The following is a 14,289-nucleotide window of genomic DNA, read 5'->3' as shown; positions in this document are numbered from 1 at the left end:
AAGATAATTTGCTATCATTGCAAACTCATTTGCTAACACTGGAAATGCTTCTATAAACTTCGTGTTCTCCAAATGCCTCCATGACCCCCTTTTATACTACTCCTATTGGAAAAGCAACGGCTGAGATTGATTCTCAGTTGACGGTCGATATTAAAACAACCTAACAACCTTAACCAGGTTGGTTTCTAGTTGCTTCCAAAAGTGGTCAATTAATTAACAAATATTTGTCCCTAATCTAACTAATTAGTTCGCAAAACAATTACTTGCTAAATAATAACATATGGACGAACAACTATCCAAAGTTAACTAAACTAACACTCCCTCTTAGTGAGGAAGCTGTTTTGCATGACACCTATCTCTAAAGAAGATGAATTTTATCTTCCCCAATGCCTTTGTCAAAATGTCTGCTACCTTCTCCTTTGTAGGTATGTACTGTAGCTGAACAACCCCCCATTGTACACAATCTCTGATGAAGTGATATTTGATGTCTATATGTTTAGACTTATCATGAAATATTGGATTCTCAAACAACTTGATGCAACTCTGATTATCGCAGTGTATCATAGTAGTCTCAACCTTTTGACCAAACAAGGCTACTAACAACTTTCGAAGCCATATAGCTTCATATGTTGCCATGCTAGCTGCTATGTATTCTGCTTCTGCTGAACTCAGAGCCACAAACTTCTGCTTCTTGCTGAACCAAGATACAACTCCTGATCCCAAATTGAAACAACACCCTGAAGTGCTCTTTTTGTCTGTTGTACTTCCTGCCCAATCTGCGTTAGTATAGCCCATCAACCTGATACCTTTACCTCGAACATATCTGATCCCATACTCAACTATATCACGCAAATAACGTAATACATGCTTGGCTACTGTCCAATATACTGTCTTTGGTTCAACCATGAACTGACTAAGAGAATTCATTGCAAATACAATATCTGGCCTGCTGTTGACCAAGTACATAAATGAACCAATCAATTGCCTATACAAAGTAGGATCTACATCCTTCTCCTTAGATGTATCTACCTTCTTCTAATTTGTGATCATGGGTGTAGACATGGTTTTGCAATCCTCCATCCCGATATTTTTTAGAATTTCAATGCAATATTTTCCTTGACCAAGGAAAATCTCTCCATTTATCTGCCACACCTCCATGCCTAGAAAGCAGTGCATAAGTCCTAAATCCTTCATCTCAAACTCTTCTATAAGGTCCCTATTGCAGTTTTCTTTGAGCCCTAGTTAACCTATAAGAAACAAGTTGTCCACATAAAGAAAAAGAATGAGAATCTCACCACCAACCACCAAGTAGTAGAGGTTAGCATCCACTTCACTCTTCACAAAGCGCATTTCCTGCAAGTATGTATCAATGCGCTTATACCACGCTCTGGGAGCTTGCTTGAGTCCGTATAAGGCTTTCTTCAATCTGCACACATTGGTCTCCTTGCTGTGTGCTCCAAAGCCTTTTGGTTGCTCTATGTATACCTCCTCCTTTAACTCACCATTAAGGAATGCTATCTTGACATCCATTTGATGGATCTACCATCCCATGTGTGCTACAAACGAGATCGCAGCTCGTATAGAAGTATACCTAGCCACTGTAGCAAATGTCTCCTCTTAGTCTATTCCCTCCTTCTTAGAGAACCCCTTAACCATGAACCTTGCCTTGTATTTCTCAATGCTACCATCTGCATCGCGCTTTATCTTATAGATCCAGTGAGATCCAACTACTGCTCTATCTGTTGGTTTAGGCACTACCTCCCACACATCATTATGCATAATTGAGTTATACTCCTCAACCATAGCATCCTTCCGTACCTGCTGTTGTGCAGCTTCTTGATAGTTGGAAGGTTCACTATCTACAAACTAACTAACTAATGCCACATAGTCATTGAACTTGGCTGGTTGTCTCTACTCTCTAGTACTCCTAGGATCTCCCACAAACTCTCGAGTATCCCTTTGTGTCTCTTGAACCTCACGCTTCCTGCTACCAACTGTAGAGGATGAAATATCAACCTCTAAGCCTTCTAGATGTATTTCCTGTTGCACCTGTTGCTCCATGCTCTATGAAACTTCACAACCTAAGCGTACACTTGTACTAGTAGCTGTACTTGTGCTTTGCTGCGCTTGACTAGGCCTTGGAGCTTCTGTTGGTTGCTCACTCTGATCATTTGCTGGCAAGTCTTTGGACTTCTAAATGCCTTGTCCTCCATGAACTTAACATCATGTCTGACAATAATTCTTTTGGTCCCCAGGATAAAAATCCTATATGCCTTTGAGGTTTCATTGTACCCAACAAAGTACCCCCTCTTTGCAGTTTGATCTAACTTGGTATGTGTATCTCGTGGAATATGGCAATATGAAAAACTCCCAAATATTCTGAAATGACCAACATTTGGCTTCTTAAATGTGAAAGCTTCCTCTGGTGTCATCTTCCCTTGTATCTTATGTGGAACCCTATTTTGAATGTAGATTGTTGTACTACATGCCTCTGCCCATAAGTAGTGGGGCATATCCTGGTTATGTAGCATAGCTCTTGCCGCCTCCGATATAGAATGATTCTTCCTCTCAGCAACTCCATTCTGCTGTGGATAGATTGTCCTTCAAGAAAATGTGTGCAACTATAACTCTGAATGCCCAAGTGAGAGGACTAATCGACACCAACAATTGGACAGGTTATCATTGAATTGATAACCTTCCTCTGAATTTTATTGTGTACAACTCCCCATGTAAGATATACAATGAATTAATTGTGGATGCTTTTAACCAGAAAGCACAAAAGGATTTCAAGCATCTATCTGTAAACACAGAGTAGACGCGAAAAGCTAAATGATTACAAGAAAATAATTAACAAATGACACAAAGTCCATTTGCATGCAGCGTTACAAAGAGAATAAAGTTTGAGAAATCAAAGAATTAGAGCTCGAAAGACACTTTCAAATCAAATATATTAAGAAAGCCATGACAGAAATGCGTTTAGAGAAAACTGAAAGTCATAGAAAGATAACAATCAGTGAAAAGAAAATTGCCTAGACTCAAAGTTCTAGTATGCAACTATCTCCTGAGTCTCCCTCCTCTAAAAATGCAGAAACAACAAAGTTTTCATTACATTATGCATCTGAATCAATAACTAAAAAGGAAAGCTGAATTCCCTCCCCCTGCTTACATTCAAAATCAAAATATCCCGTGTTTTCCAACTCATAGTTCGGAAAATATAACAAAACTTTGCTCTTTCTCTGTCAGCAAATACAAAATAAAACTTTCCATCAAACTCCTCTGTTCTGCAACGCAAAGTCTCCAGCCTAGAAAAGAAAGTGGAACCCCTTGCCTTGTTACTGCTGGCTTATTTATTACTTGATTATCTTCGTGACCCTTCAGTTACATAACCCGATTCTTGATAATCACCGTCTCCTCTCATATAGTCCAATGTTTATAAATATTATGTGCATAAGATTTATGATAAGTTAGTTGGCATATGACTCAAATAAAGTTTTTAATACCATCACTTGTGTTTACCGCATGGATTAATTGATTAATGCACATAGACAATAGATCATAACAGCAACAGCAGTACTCCGTTTATTATTTGCATATGCCAAGACATTACATACATAGCATAAGATAAGATAAGATGCTTTACAATGATCCAGAGGGGGTATAAATACTTCCCGCCGAACCTTCTCGAAGGGGTCCGTCGGCTACAAAACAATCCTAATCTATCCGTCGGCTACAAAATACAAAATCTCTGACGGCATAACCAAGTCGGCTACAGAATGCAAAATCTATTGATGACAACTTGGATATGTATTTCCTTAACTGAACGTCCCTTTATCTTCTGATATCTCTACTTGTGATATATGTGATGTTTAATTCATAATTAAACACTTTATTGCGATTCACTTCCACATTACATTTCCTTTCCGTATAGGATGGATATGATATTCGATTTTATATCTTGGTCACAGAATAAATGGTGAGACCCATTGACGAAGTATTTGGATTTTACACATTTATACACGTCATGGTTAATTTCATGCCGAATGTCCTCTTGATCTTCAGGGAGTTTATTCTTCTGACTTGTTTCCAAGAATCTGAATTGAGCTCAATATATTCTTATAATCTCTGTCATGGGAGAAAGAAAGACCGCGGGTTCGCATTCCAAACTTAGAGCCATCAAACATTGGCACATTGAGGACGATCGATTAATTCTTATCAACCACGAAACTAGTATGGTAGCTCTTTGATTTAGACTGTTTTTGAAATACTCCACTATATGAAAAGCTGGAAGGAACCCGATTTTTGACTTTTAAAATGCTGTTGCTGCCAATCAGAGTTTGCTAGAATATTGATGCTATTGTCGTTTGTTGAAACTGCGAATAAGAATTCCCCCTTGTTGAAACGAAGACGAGGGCTAGCCACTAGTCCACCATTCGCATCCACAGTAGTTAGAAGATTAATGTTGTCCCTGCCTCAATACTTGATCACAAATCCATTTCCAGCAGCCAAAAATCGACTTTTAATCTTGCTGAATTGTACAACACCCAATGAACGCTTTTGGAAACCTTGATAGGTACATTTTATTGCTCCCTCACTTTCATTCCACTCGACAAGATACTATTCATCCTCCTGCAATTGAATAAGAAACAGACTTGGTTTATTTAGTGATGCGCATATGTTATTAGTGAAATGGCCATCTACAAATATGGCGCCTCCGGAGATCATATCGACCCAAAGAAGGATTAGCAGCGGCTAGAACTACAGTTCTTGCATCTTAAAGAGGTTATTATACCCGCCTTTGCAATACTCACAAGTCTGCTGCTCCATCACTTCATGAATAGCAGTACGGTCTGGTATATGTCCTTTTGGAACATGCTCTGACAACTCCTGAATTTTCGCCTCTTGAAACTTCAAAAATTTTGAGGCTCTCAACTGAAGAATAAGATTTCCCTTGGCATTGTTTGTTCTACAACGATTAGACGGGCACTCAGAAAGAGGCATGAAAGTCCGAGCTGTCACTTCTTGATATATTTCAAATCGACATTCCTCGCAAGTGTATACTGCAACCTTCATCAATGGCTTCACATCCGAGCAGCGTGTGACTATGCCTATCACTTTGACAAGCTGTCCAATATGTGAGGCCCTACTTGTCTCAATGTAAAAGCTTTTTTCTTTACAAAGACTTTGTTGTGAACTTCAAAGAAACGCTTAATCTCTGCGGGCACCTTTGATGACTCCCTGTATTCAAAAACTCGGAATAGGGACAGACCTGAACTTTGTTGAGTGATTTGTTTTCAACAAATGCGTTTCCTGTATTTCCTTACATACTCGATGCTTCTCATTGAGGAATTTTATGAATGCAGCTAAGAGCTCGGGTTATTTCAAAGCCTATTTAAAGTTTTACCCTTGTGGTTACACCCTTACACATGAACACTTTATAATATTCTCATGAGGTGGAGAGATTTGACTTTTTACAATATCCGCATGGGTTTACTGATTTTGGTGCCGAAGTTTAGTTTCATCACTATGATCTGTTTATTTATTCAGTTGATCGAAAACTTAACTACATTTATAACCTCAATCTTCAAGACTCCACCTTCTTGTGTTTTTGATTAATTTACAAATGAGATATATCAACAACGGATGCAATTCTGATTTTCATTCCATACCATTGCTTCAGACAGTTGGTTTCTATTGACTCATCTCGTTGTATCAGTTTGTGAGGGACAATATAAAAATCTTTACCCTATGATTTATATATCTTCAGAAAGATAACTTTGGGTACCTCCACCCGAGTCTCAACTTGATCAATAACTTAGCATCAAATCACCAAATGCCAACCCATAAAAAGTGCTTTTAGAAACTGCATCAAAGAACTCACACTTCAAAATATGCATTTGAGCCAAGGGTCTGAATTTTAAAACCGAATCTTGAAAATGACTTTGAATTTAGTTCTTAGCTTTGGGCTATCGATTTTCTGAATCTGCATTCCAAAGTCTAACAAGTTGGAGTTCCAAACTTGAACTTGCTTATGAAAACTTGAACCACCTCGAAGCAATTTGAATCTTTGAAACACTGAAATATTGCACCAATAATTTAGACCATAATATTGCATTCCTTATAACCATTCACTGAACACATTTGTTATGCCATTTTGAACTTCTTAGAATAGATCATTAAGCCTGCATGAACAAATTGAACTGTTTTGAACCACTTTGAACTGCTTTGAACTTCAGTTTGAAGTGGTTCAAGACTCTACACTTGAAGTTTTACACTTGAAGTTTTAAAATTGTGTCCGTATCAGGTACTAACAGGATTGTAAGAAACAGTTAACTCTCTCTTGAGTCCTTCTCTGGTACAAAACTCGCCTCCATTGTTTGACCGAAGAACTTTATCTTCTTGTCGGGTTCTCCACAAGAGCCTTGAACTCTTGGAACCGATTGAAAACCTCATCCTTGGCCTTCAAGAAGTATATCCAAGTCTTCCTGGAGAAATCATCGATAAAAGTAACATGGTACTCATATCCTTTGAGAGACTTTGTCGACATTGGTCCACAAACATTTGAATGTACTAGATCAAGAACACCTTCAGATTTGGTGTCACTCCTTGGAAAAGATGCTTTCGCAAACTTCCTCAACATGCATCCCTTACATACATCATCATGCTTTGTGCTCACTTTAGGAACACCTGTCACCGTGTCACAAAGCAATTTGAGTTCTCCATGATGAATATGGCCCATCCTCCTATGCCATAGCTCTCCAAGATCTCTAGGATTACTGTTGCTCATGAGTGCCTTAGGAGTATCAAACTGCAACCTATAAAGGCAACCACTACTAACTCCAATAGTTATGGGTGATTTCCAATCCTTGTGCTTAATCAACACACGTGTCCCTCTAAATTGTACACTATACCCCCTATCTTGAAGAACATAAATAGAAATCAAATTCATACCTAAGCTTGGCACATGCAACACATCATGAAGTGGAATTATTTTTCCATTCTCCCTTTGAAACTAAATAGTCCCTTTCCCAACTGGGTTGATTTTGGACAAGTTTCCCATAGAAATCTATATATTGGTGTTCTCCTCCTTATATCTGGAGAAGTACTCTCTAATTCGTGTCATATGAAATGATGCCATGCTATCTATATACCAAATAGCTTGTGAGGTTGAGCTCACCATACAAGCTATAAGTGCAAACTCATCTTCCATTCTACTAGAGAGTTCGTCTGCACTTGCTGAAGTTGCTGCTTGCTTCTTTGCCTTCTTCCTTTCTGGGCAATCACTGACATAGTGACCATACTCGTGACAACCAAAGCACTTGACCTTAGAAAGGTTCTTCTTCTTCTCACTTTGTGAATTTGATCCTTTGCTAGACCCCTTCTTTGCTTTCTCTTTCCCTGCTAGGGCAACGTTTTCCTGTTCCACCTCATTTTTCTAACTCTTGTTGGCATCATTTACAAGACTTAATCTAAACTCCTCTCGAGCGAAATCAGTCCATAGTCGATCCCAACTCGGTAAGGTATCTCGTCTACTGAGAACTTGAACAAAGGCACTTCATTGTTTAATAAACCCATTTAGGGCTATTATCACTAGCTCGTCATTACTAGGACTATCTCCAACATCTGCTAACACTTTCTTGACAAGTCTAAGCCTGGTGAGGTAACTTGTGACATCTTCTCCCTAGTTCATCTGGGTATTCTTCAACTTCTCTTTGAGAATCATCTTCCTATTTGTGGTAGCGTTCTGGTACAGTTTCAGAAGGCATCCCACATCTTATTCGCTGTATGTAGCTCCAAGATATGTGGAACAATATCAAGGATTATCCTCCTCACCTTGGCATCGTCCTTTTTATATGTTACAAGTTGTGTTGCATCTGTAGGTATAGCTATACCAATGGTAGCATAATCCTTGATACCATTCATGCCTTTTTCTCCTGGTCCTGATTTAGCAGACCAGCCTATGATGGCTCATGATTTGGGAGTTCGGCTTCCATTAGGTCCACCTGATGGGATGGCTCCAGTAGCTCCTGCAGCTCTAGTTATTCTAGTGATACTTGTGCAGACGCCTCTGGCTTATCCTGCAGGATCACCTCGCTTTGTAGATTCTTCACTTGATTTTGATCCAATTTCTTTTGATGAGGATCTTGCTGATCAAGCATCTCTTAGTACTATTGTTGGTCATTCTCCTATCTGGCCTAAGTGGTGGGCTAAGACACTTGCTGATCTTTGTGATGATGAGCTCATTAATGGGAGAACTGCTTGGAAAAAGAGCAAAACTACAAATTCTGTTAACTTTGCTCTTATGGCCAACATTTATAGTGTGTTTGATGTTTACCGTACAGGTAAAGTAAATGAGCGCATACAGAAAGTAACAGCAGAACAGTAGCATAATATTCGCAATAGTAGATGAATCACGATTTACAATGATCCCAAACGGGATATAAATACTACTCCCGAACCTTCCCGAAGGAGTCTGTCGGCCACAATTATTCTATCCGTTACAAACTATTTACCGCCGGACCGTCGGCTACGGAATACCGAAACACCGCCGGACCGTCGGCTACGGAATACCGAAACACCGCCGGACCGTCGGCTACGGAATACCGAAACACTGCCGGACCGTCGGCTACAGAAACACCGCCGGACCGTCGGCTACAGGAACACCGCCGGAACCATCCAGTCGGCTAACACCATCCCCCCCAAAAAGAAAAGTCGTCTCCTGACGACTGACAAAATATCTTGATAGCCACCTGTGCTGCTTTCTTTGTTTTCAATTCCTCGGTACCCTAAGCCAAGTGTCGCTGCACTGCCTCCAACCGGATGATCAGCTCCTCCCGAGCTCTCTACGCATCCACCCAGACAGCCTCACAGCCAACACCTGCTCCCACTGCCTCTGGTACACAGAAAGTCCATGCCTGCAACAACTTCAACTCTTCTCAGCTAGTCAGACTCCCACGACTGATATCCGCCACGACTGGGGGTCCAGGGGGCAACGCCCCCGGCGGGGTCGAGGGGCAGCGCCCTCGCGGGGTCCTGGGGCAGCGCCCCGGAGTACAGGGCGGGGTCGAGGGGCAGCGCCCTCGCCGCCAAGACCAAATTAGCACTTTGAAACCTACACAAAAATGCACGGAACACACCATTTCTGTTATTATCTGCCAATTCTGCACTCTTTCTGGCAACCACGGATGTGTCCCCTTCCCTTTGGCATCATCCATCACTCATTCTGAACAACTTGATTTTGTCGTCGTTTTTTTTTTTTTTTTTTTTTTTTTTTTCTTTCTTTATAAGTACTGAACCTCTGACTCTGCATCACCTGCGGCCTTCCTGTTCTCCCTGCGGCCTTTCTTTTCTCCTACCCGCGGCCTTTTTTTCTTCCCGCGACCCATTCTTCCTACCTGCGGCCTTCTGCTGGTCAAATTCTTCACCAAATTCTTCAACATGCCCACCCAAACTGTCTTGCTACTGCCGTGGAAGTTTTCCGTCTGCGGATCTGCGGGGTTTTAAGTCCGTGGGGCCTTCCTTCCCGCGGGACTTCTAGTCCGCGGGGCCCGCGGGACTCTTAGTCCGCGGGACTTTCTTCCCGCGGGACTTCTAGTCCGCGGGACTTTCTTCCCGCGGGGCCCGCGGGACTCTTAGTCCGCGGGGCTTTCTTCCCGCGGGACTTCAAGTCCGCGGGGTCCGCGGGGCTGTCAGCCTTTTTTTTTTTTTTTTTTTTAATTTTTTTTTTTTTTTTTTCAAACTTTTTTTTTTTTTTTTTTTTTTTTTTTTATAAATTTTTTTCAAACTTTTATTTTATTTTATTTTTTATTTTTTATTTTTTTTACAGAATACATTACTCAACAACAGTACCTCTGAGTGACGTCATCGCCAGAGAATGTTGTACTGACGACACGGAAGGATTCACCACCGGGGAGTACTTCCTTACACGATATGGTTTCAACTTAGATCCGTTAACTGGCTGAGTTATCTCTTGTCCGTCCAAGGTTGCTAATTTCATTGTCCCCGTGTCGCCAATTTCTCGGATTTGATATGGTCCAATCCATCGCACTTTGAGTTTGCCCGGCTTGATTTCGTTACGGCCATCATACTTCAGTACTAATTGTCCTGTCTGGAATCTGTTATGTCTCAGATGCTTGTCATGCCAGAGTTTGCGTCTATTCTGTGCTACTTCTGTTGCCCACTGTGCCTGCGATTGTCGCACAACTGGATTATTTCCTTGCTGTCGGTGCCCTTCCACTAATTTTATGCTGCAGTGTGACCTTTTCTTTCCGCGCGGTCTATTCACCATGTACCGGACAGTGGAATCTTTCGTTTTTTTGTGTTGAGACTGTATGTTCTTCCCCTCAGCTTCAACCATGGCAATTTTTCCTTCTTCCACTTCCCTGCATTCCTCCGGACATTCATTTTCCTCCTTTTTCTCATCTTCGTCAACCCTTAGCATATTGCAACTCGGAAAGAGTTCGTAGTCTTCTATTTGCCAGTGGTAAAGGCCATTAACCGAGTCCAGGTCGTCGTCATTCGATCCTCCGTCAAGTCTCAATACTCCTCCTTCATCCGGTTCCATTCTCCTCTGTCCTTCGTCATCCCTTTCGCCTTCACTGTCAGAATCTGACAATGCTGCCTCCTCACCGACCATTTGCGTATGCAGGTCAATTATGAATCTTTTGCCTCCGCGCTCCATTGATAGGGTATTGCGTTTCCAATCATGTTTTACTTTTGCTTGCACCAACCAATCCCGTCCCAGAATAGCATCATAGCCTTTTCTTTTTAATGGAATGACTACAAAATCCAATAAAAATGGTTGCGTACCAATTGTTACCGGTTGCGCTTTCAGAATTCCCAACGGTTTGATTCCATGTTGGTCTGCCGTGAGCAACTGAAATGCAGGTGGCCACAACGTCGGTTTTCCCAACTTCTTCCAAGTATCCTCCGGTAAGACATTCACGCCGGACCCTCCGTCAACAATTGTCTCTGTCAAAACATTTCCCAAAATCTCCATCTCGACGACCGCTGGATGCCGTCCGGAGGTGAGTGCCAGCAGCATTGGATCTGTTGTCATTACTTCCCTACTATTCCTTCGTGTGTCCTCCGGTGCTTCCGAAAATGGTGTATGATTCAGAATAGCCGTTCGTAACTGGGGCATTGTGAGAAGGAGGTCACTTATCTTGACCGGTATCTCCGTTTGTAAGATCTGCCGTACAATGCTTTGTTCTGCGAAGTTCTTTGCCAAGGTGCCTGTGATGTCCTTCAACTGAGATGTTTCCGCCGACGATGCCTTTGCAATGTCCGCCTGCACTTCCCCCACTTTTCTCTTTTCCTCCGCTTGCCTCCGTGTAATTGCCAGAACCTCCTCTACATCCGTGCCGACAGTGATCAAATTTACTCCAGCCTTTGGACACTTGGAATCTTCGTGATCGCCGGGTCCGCACCATCTGCATAATAATTTCGGTGTGTTTGCCGTTGTACAATCCCGCGCAAAATGACCCCACAAATTACACGCTCGACATTGAACGATCGGCCATCCGTTTGCATCATATTGGGTTCGACTCCGGCCTCCATTATTATTGTTATTATTTGCATTGTTGGTATTTTGCCCTCTGCTATTATTCCTATACCCTCCGGGTGTGGCACCATCAATGTTTGCATTTCCGTTATTGCCCGACGGGGAAGCCTGCTGCGTAAGAAGCACCTGCGGAGATCCTCTTGTCTTCATGTTAAAAGGACAGTCCTTTGTCGAATGGCCCATGATCTGACAGATGTCGCAGAATTGGTTCTTCGGGCACGATCCCTTAGTATGACCGTCGGTCTTACATTCCGTGCACCACAGTTCACTGCCTTTTGGCTCCTTCTGCATGTTTTTAAATTCCTTCATCATGCGAACCATATCCTTCTGTAGGGCACGAACCTTCTTGCTGCTGCCTTCGTCGTCGCTACTATCATCCCGAGTGGATTCATCATCAGAGTCAGAGGAGCTGGTTTTCTTCTTCTTTGTCTTCTGTGCACTCTCAAGGTCCAGTGCTCTGTTATATGCGTCCACATATGATGACGGTGGCACAATTTTCATTTTCCTCCGCAACTTCGAGCGTAGGCCGTCCACAAACCACCTTTTCTGCAATCCGTCCGCTGGCTTGCTTTCCATTTTGTTTACTAAGTCTTTTAATCTCCTGGCATAGACACGGACAGTTTCGTGCTTCCCTTGCTTGGTATTGAAAATTTTCGCTACGATTTCATTATCATCCCGTAAGAGTTTAAATTCCGCCAAGAACTCGTTTTTAATGTTATCCCATGTATCCAGCTTCTGTGGATCCATATCCGAAAACCAATCAATCGCGACACCCCGTAGGGTTGCCGGAAAGTGCCTGGCCCATTCGTCGGCATCTGTGATTCCATTTGCCCGCCAGATCGTCTCACATGTCTTACAATGTCGGAGAGGGTCGGCTGTACCATCGCCTTCAAATTTCGGTAATTTTTCTTTGGGTCCCGCCATAACTCTGGAGGTCTGCACTCCTACAGTGGTCGGTACTCCCACACCGACAGCCTGTACTCCCACACCGGAGGTGTCGACAGCTGCAACCCTTGGTGAAGACGGAGGATCCTCCGAAATTGTTTCCCGCGGAAGTCTATCCTGACCGAAGAGGTCACTCCACGCTCGTGCTCCGTCGGCACCGCGAGCCGTGCGAGTTGATGCTCTCCTGTCTGAATTTTCTTCCCTTGGCGAACACAATTTCAAGAACTCCTCCCGTGCTTCTTCCACCAATTCCACTCGCTGCCGAGTCTCCTCCAACAATTCCTCCGCACTTCGGTTTTCGTCGACAATCCTCTGAAATCTCCGTCGGCGTTCGGCTTGCTGTGCTAGAATTAAATTCTCTTGCGCAATACGGATTCCATCTTTTCCCTTCGCCTTATTTCGATCCTTGTTAAGCTGCTTTGGCATTAATCTTCATTCCTCCCACCTTCCAGATTCATAAGGCAACGGCGCCAAATGTTTACCGTACAGGTAAAGTAAATGAGCGCATACAGAAAGTAACAGCAGAACAGTAGCATAATATTCGCAATAGTAGATGAATCACGATTTACAATGATCCCAAACGGGATATAAATACTACTCCCGAACCTTCCCGAAGGAGTCTGTCGGCCACAATTATTCTATCCGTTACAAACTATTTACCGCCGGACCGTCGGCTACGGAATACCGAAACACCGCCGGACCGTCGGCTACGGAATACCGAAACACCGCCGGACCGTCGGCTACGGAATACCGAAACACCGCCGGACCGTTGGCTACAAAACACTGCCGGACCGTCGGCTACAGAAACACCGCCGGACCGTCGGCTACAGGAACACCGCCGGAACCATCCAGTCGGCTAACATTTGAACCTCAAACATATTCTGAGGCTAAAGGAATTCTAGAGTGGTAACAGGCCATGACATTTGAACACCAAAGCCTGCTGAAGAACAACACTTGGGTTCTTTCTGATCTTCCACTAGGGAAGAAACCCATAGTCTGCAAATGGGTCCACAAAATCAAATACAAATCAGATGGTACTTTGGACAAGTACAAAGCTTGTTTAGTGGTGAAGGGCTTTTCTCAGCGTCAGGGCGTTGATTATGAGGACACCTTTGCTGCTACTGCAAAGATGAGCACCATCAGATTAGTCCTAGCCATGGCAGCACAATTTGGTTGGAAGGTCCATCAGATGAACATCAAGAATGCTTTCTTGAATGGTGATCTCCTTGAAGAGGTCTACATGACGCAGCCTCTTGGTTTCAAGGTTACTGGTAAAGACCATCAGGTTCTTAGATTGGTAAAATCTCTCTATGATTTGAAGCAAGCCCCTCAGGCATGGTACATCAAGATTAATAAGTACCTAGATGATCAAGGCTTTAAGAGGAGTTCTTCAGACTCAAATCTGTACATCAAGACTATTGACAGTGACATCATCCTTCTGGTTATGTATGTGGATGATCTGATCATCATTGGCAGTTCAATATCTTTGATTCAGGGAATCAAACAAAACTTATGCTAGTCTTTTGATATGATTGACCTTGGGCTCATGCATTATTTTCTTAGGTGTTGAAGTTTGACAACAGTCTTCTGTTATATTCATCTCTCAGTCCAAATATGCTAGGGCCCTATTAGACAAATTCCAAATGCAGGATTGCAAACCTGCATCTACACCTATGGAGAAAGGTCTCAAGTTATTAGCAAAGTTTGATTCTCATTCTGTTGATGATATTACATACAGGCAACTAGTAGGCAACTTCATCTACCTCTCTGCTACTAGGCTTGAT

General features: G+C 42.6%; 1 protein-coding gene across 1 annotated transcript in view; it reads left to right on the top strand.

Annotated features, from left to right (window-relative positions):
• The window catches only part of ABA3 (molybdenum cofactor sulfurase (LOS5) (ABA3)), a 219,227-nt gene that overhangs the window by 136,537 nt on the left and 68,401 nt on the right, over positions 1-14,289 (top strand). The window lies entirely within an intron of this gene.

Source organism: Cupressus sempervirens, chromosome 11 (assembly GCF_028749045.1).
Source record: "Cupressus sempervirens isolate cs-2001-9-10 chromosome 11, ASM2874904v1, whole genome shotgun sequence".
Lineage (NCBI taxonomy): Eukaryota > Viridiplantae > Streptophyta > Pinopsida > Cupressales > Cupressaceae > Cupressus > Cupressus sempervirens.
This window is presented reverse-complemented; position numbering and strand designations above follow the sequence as displayed.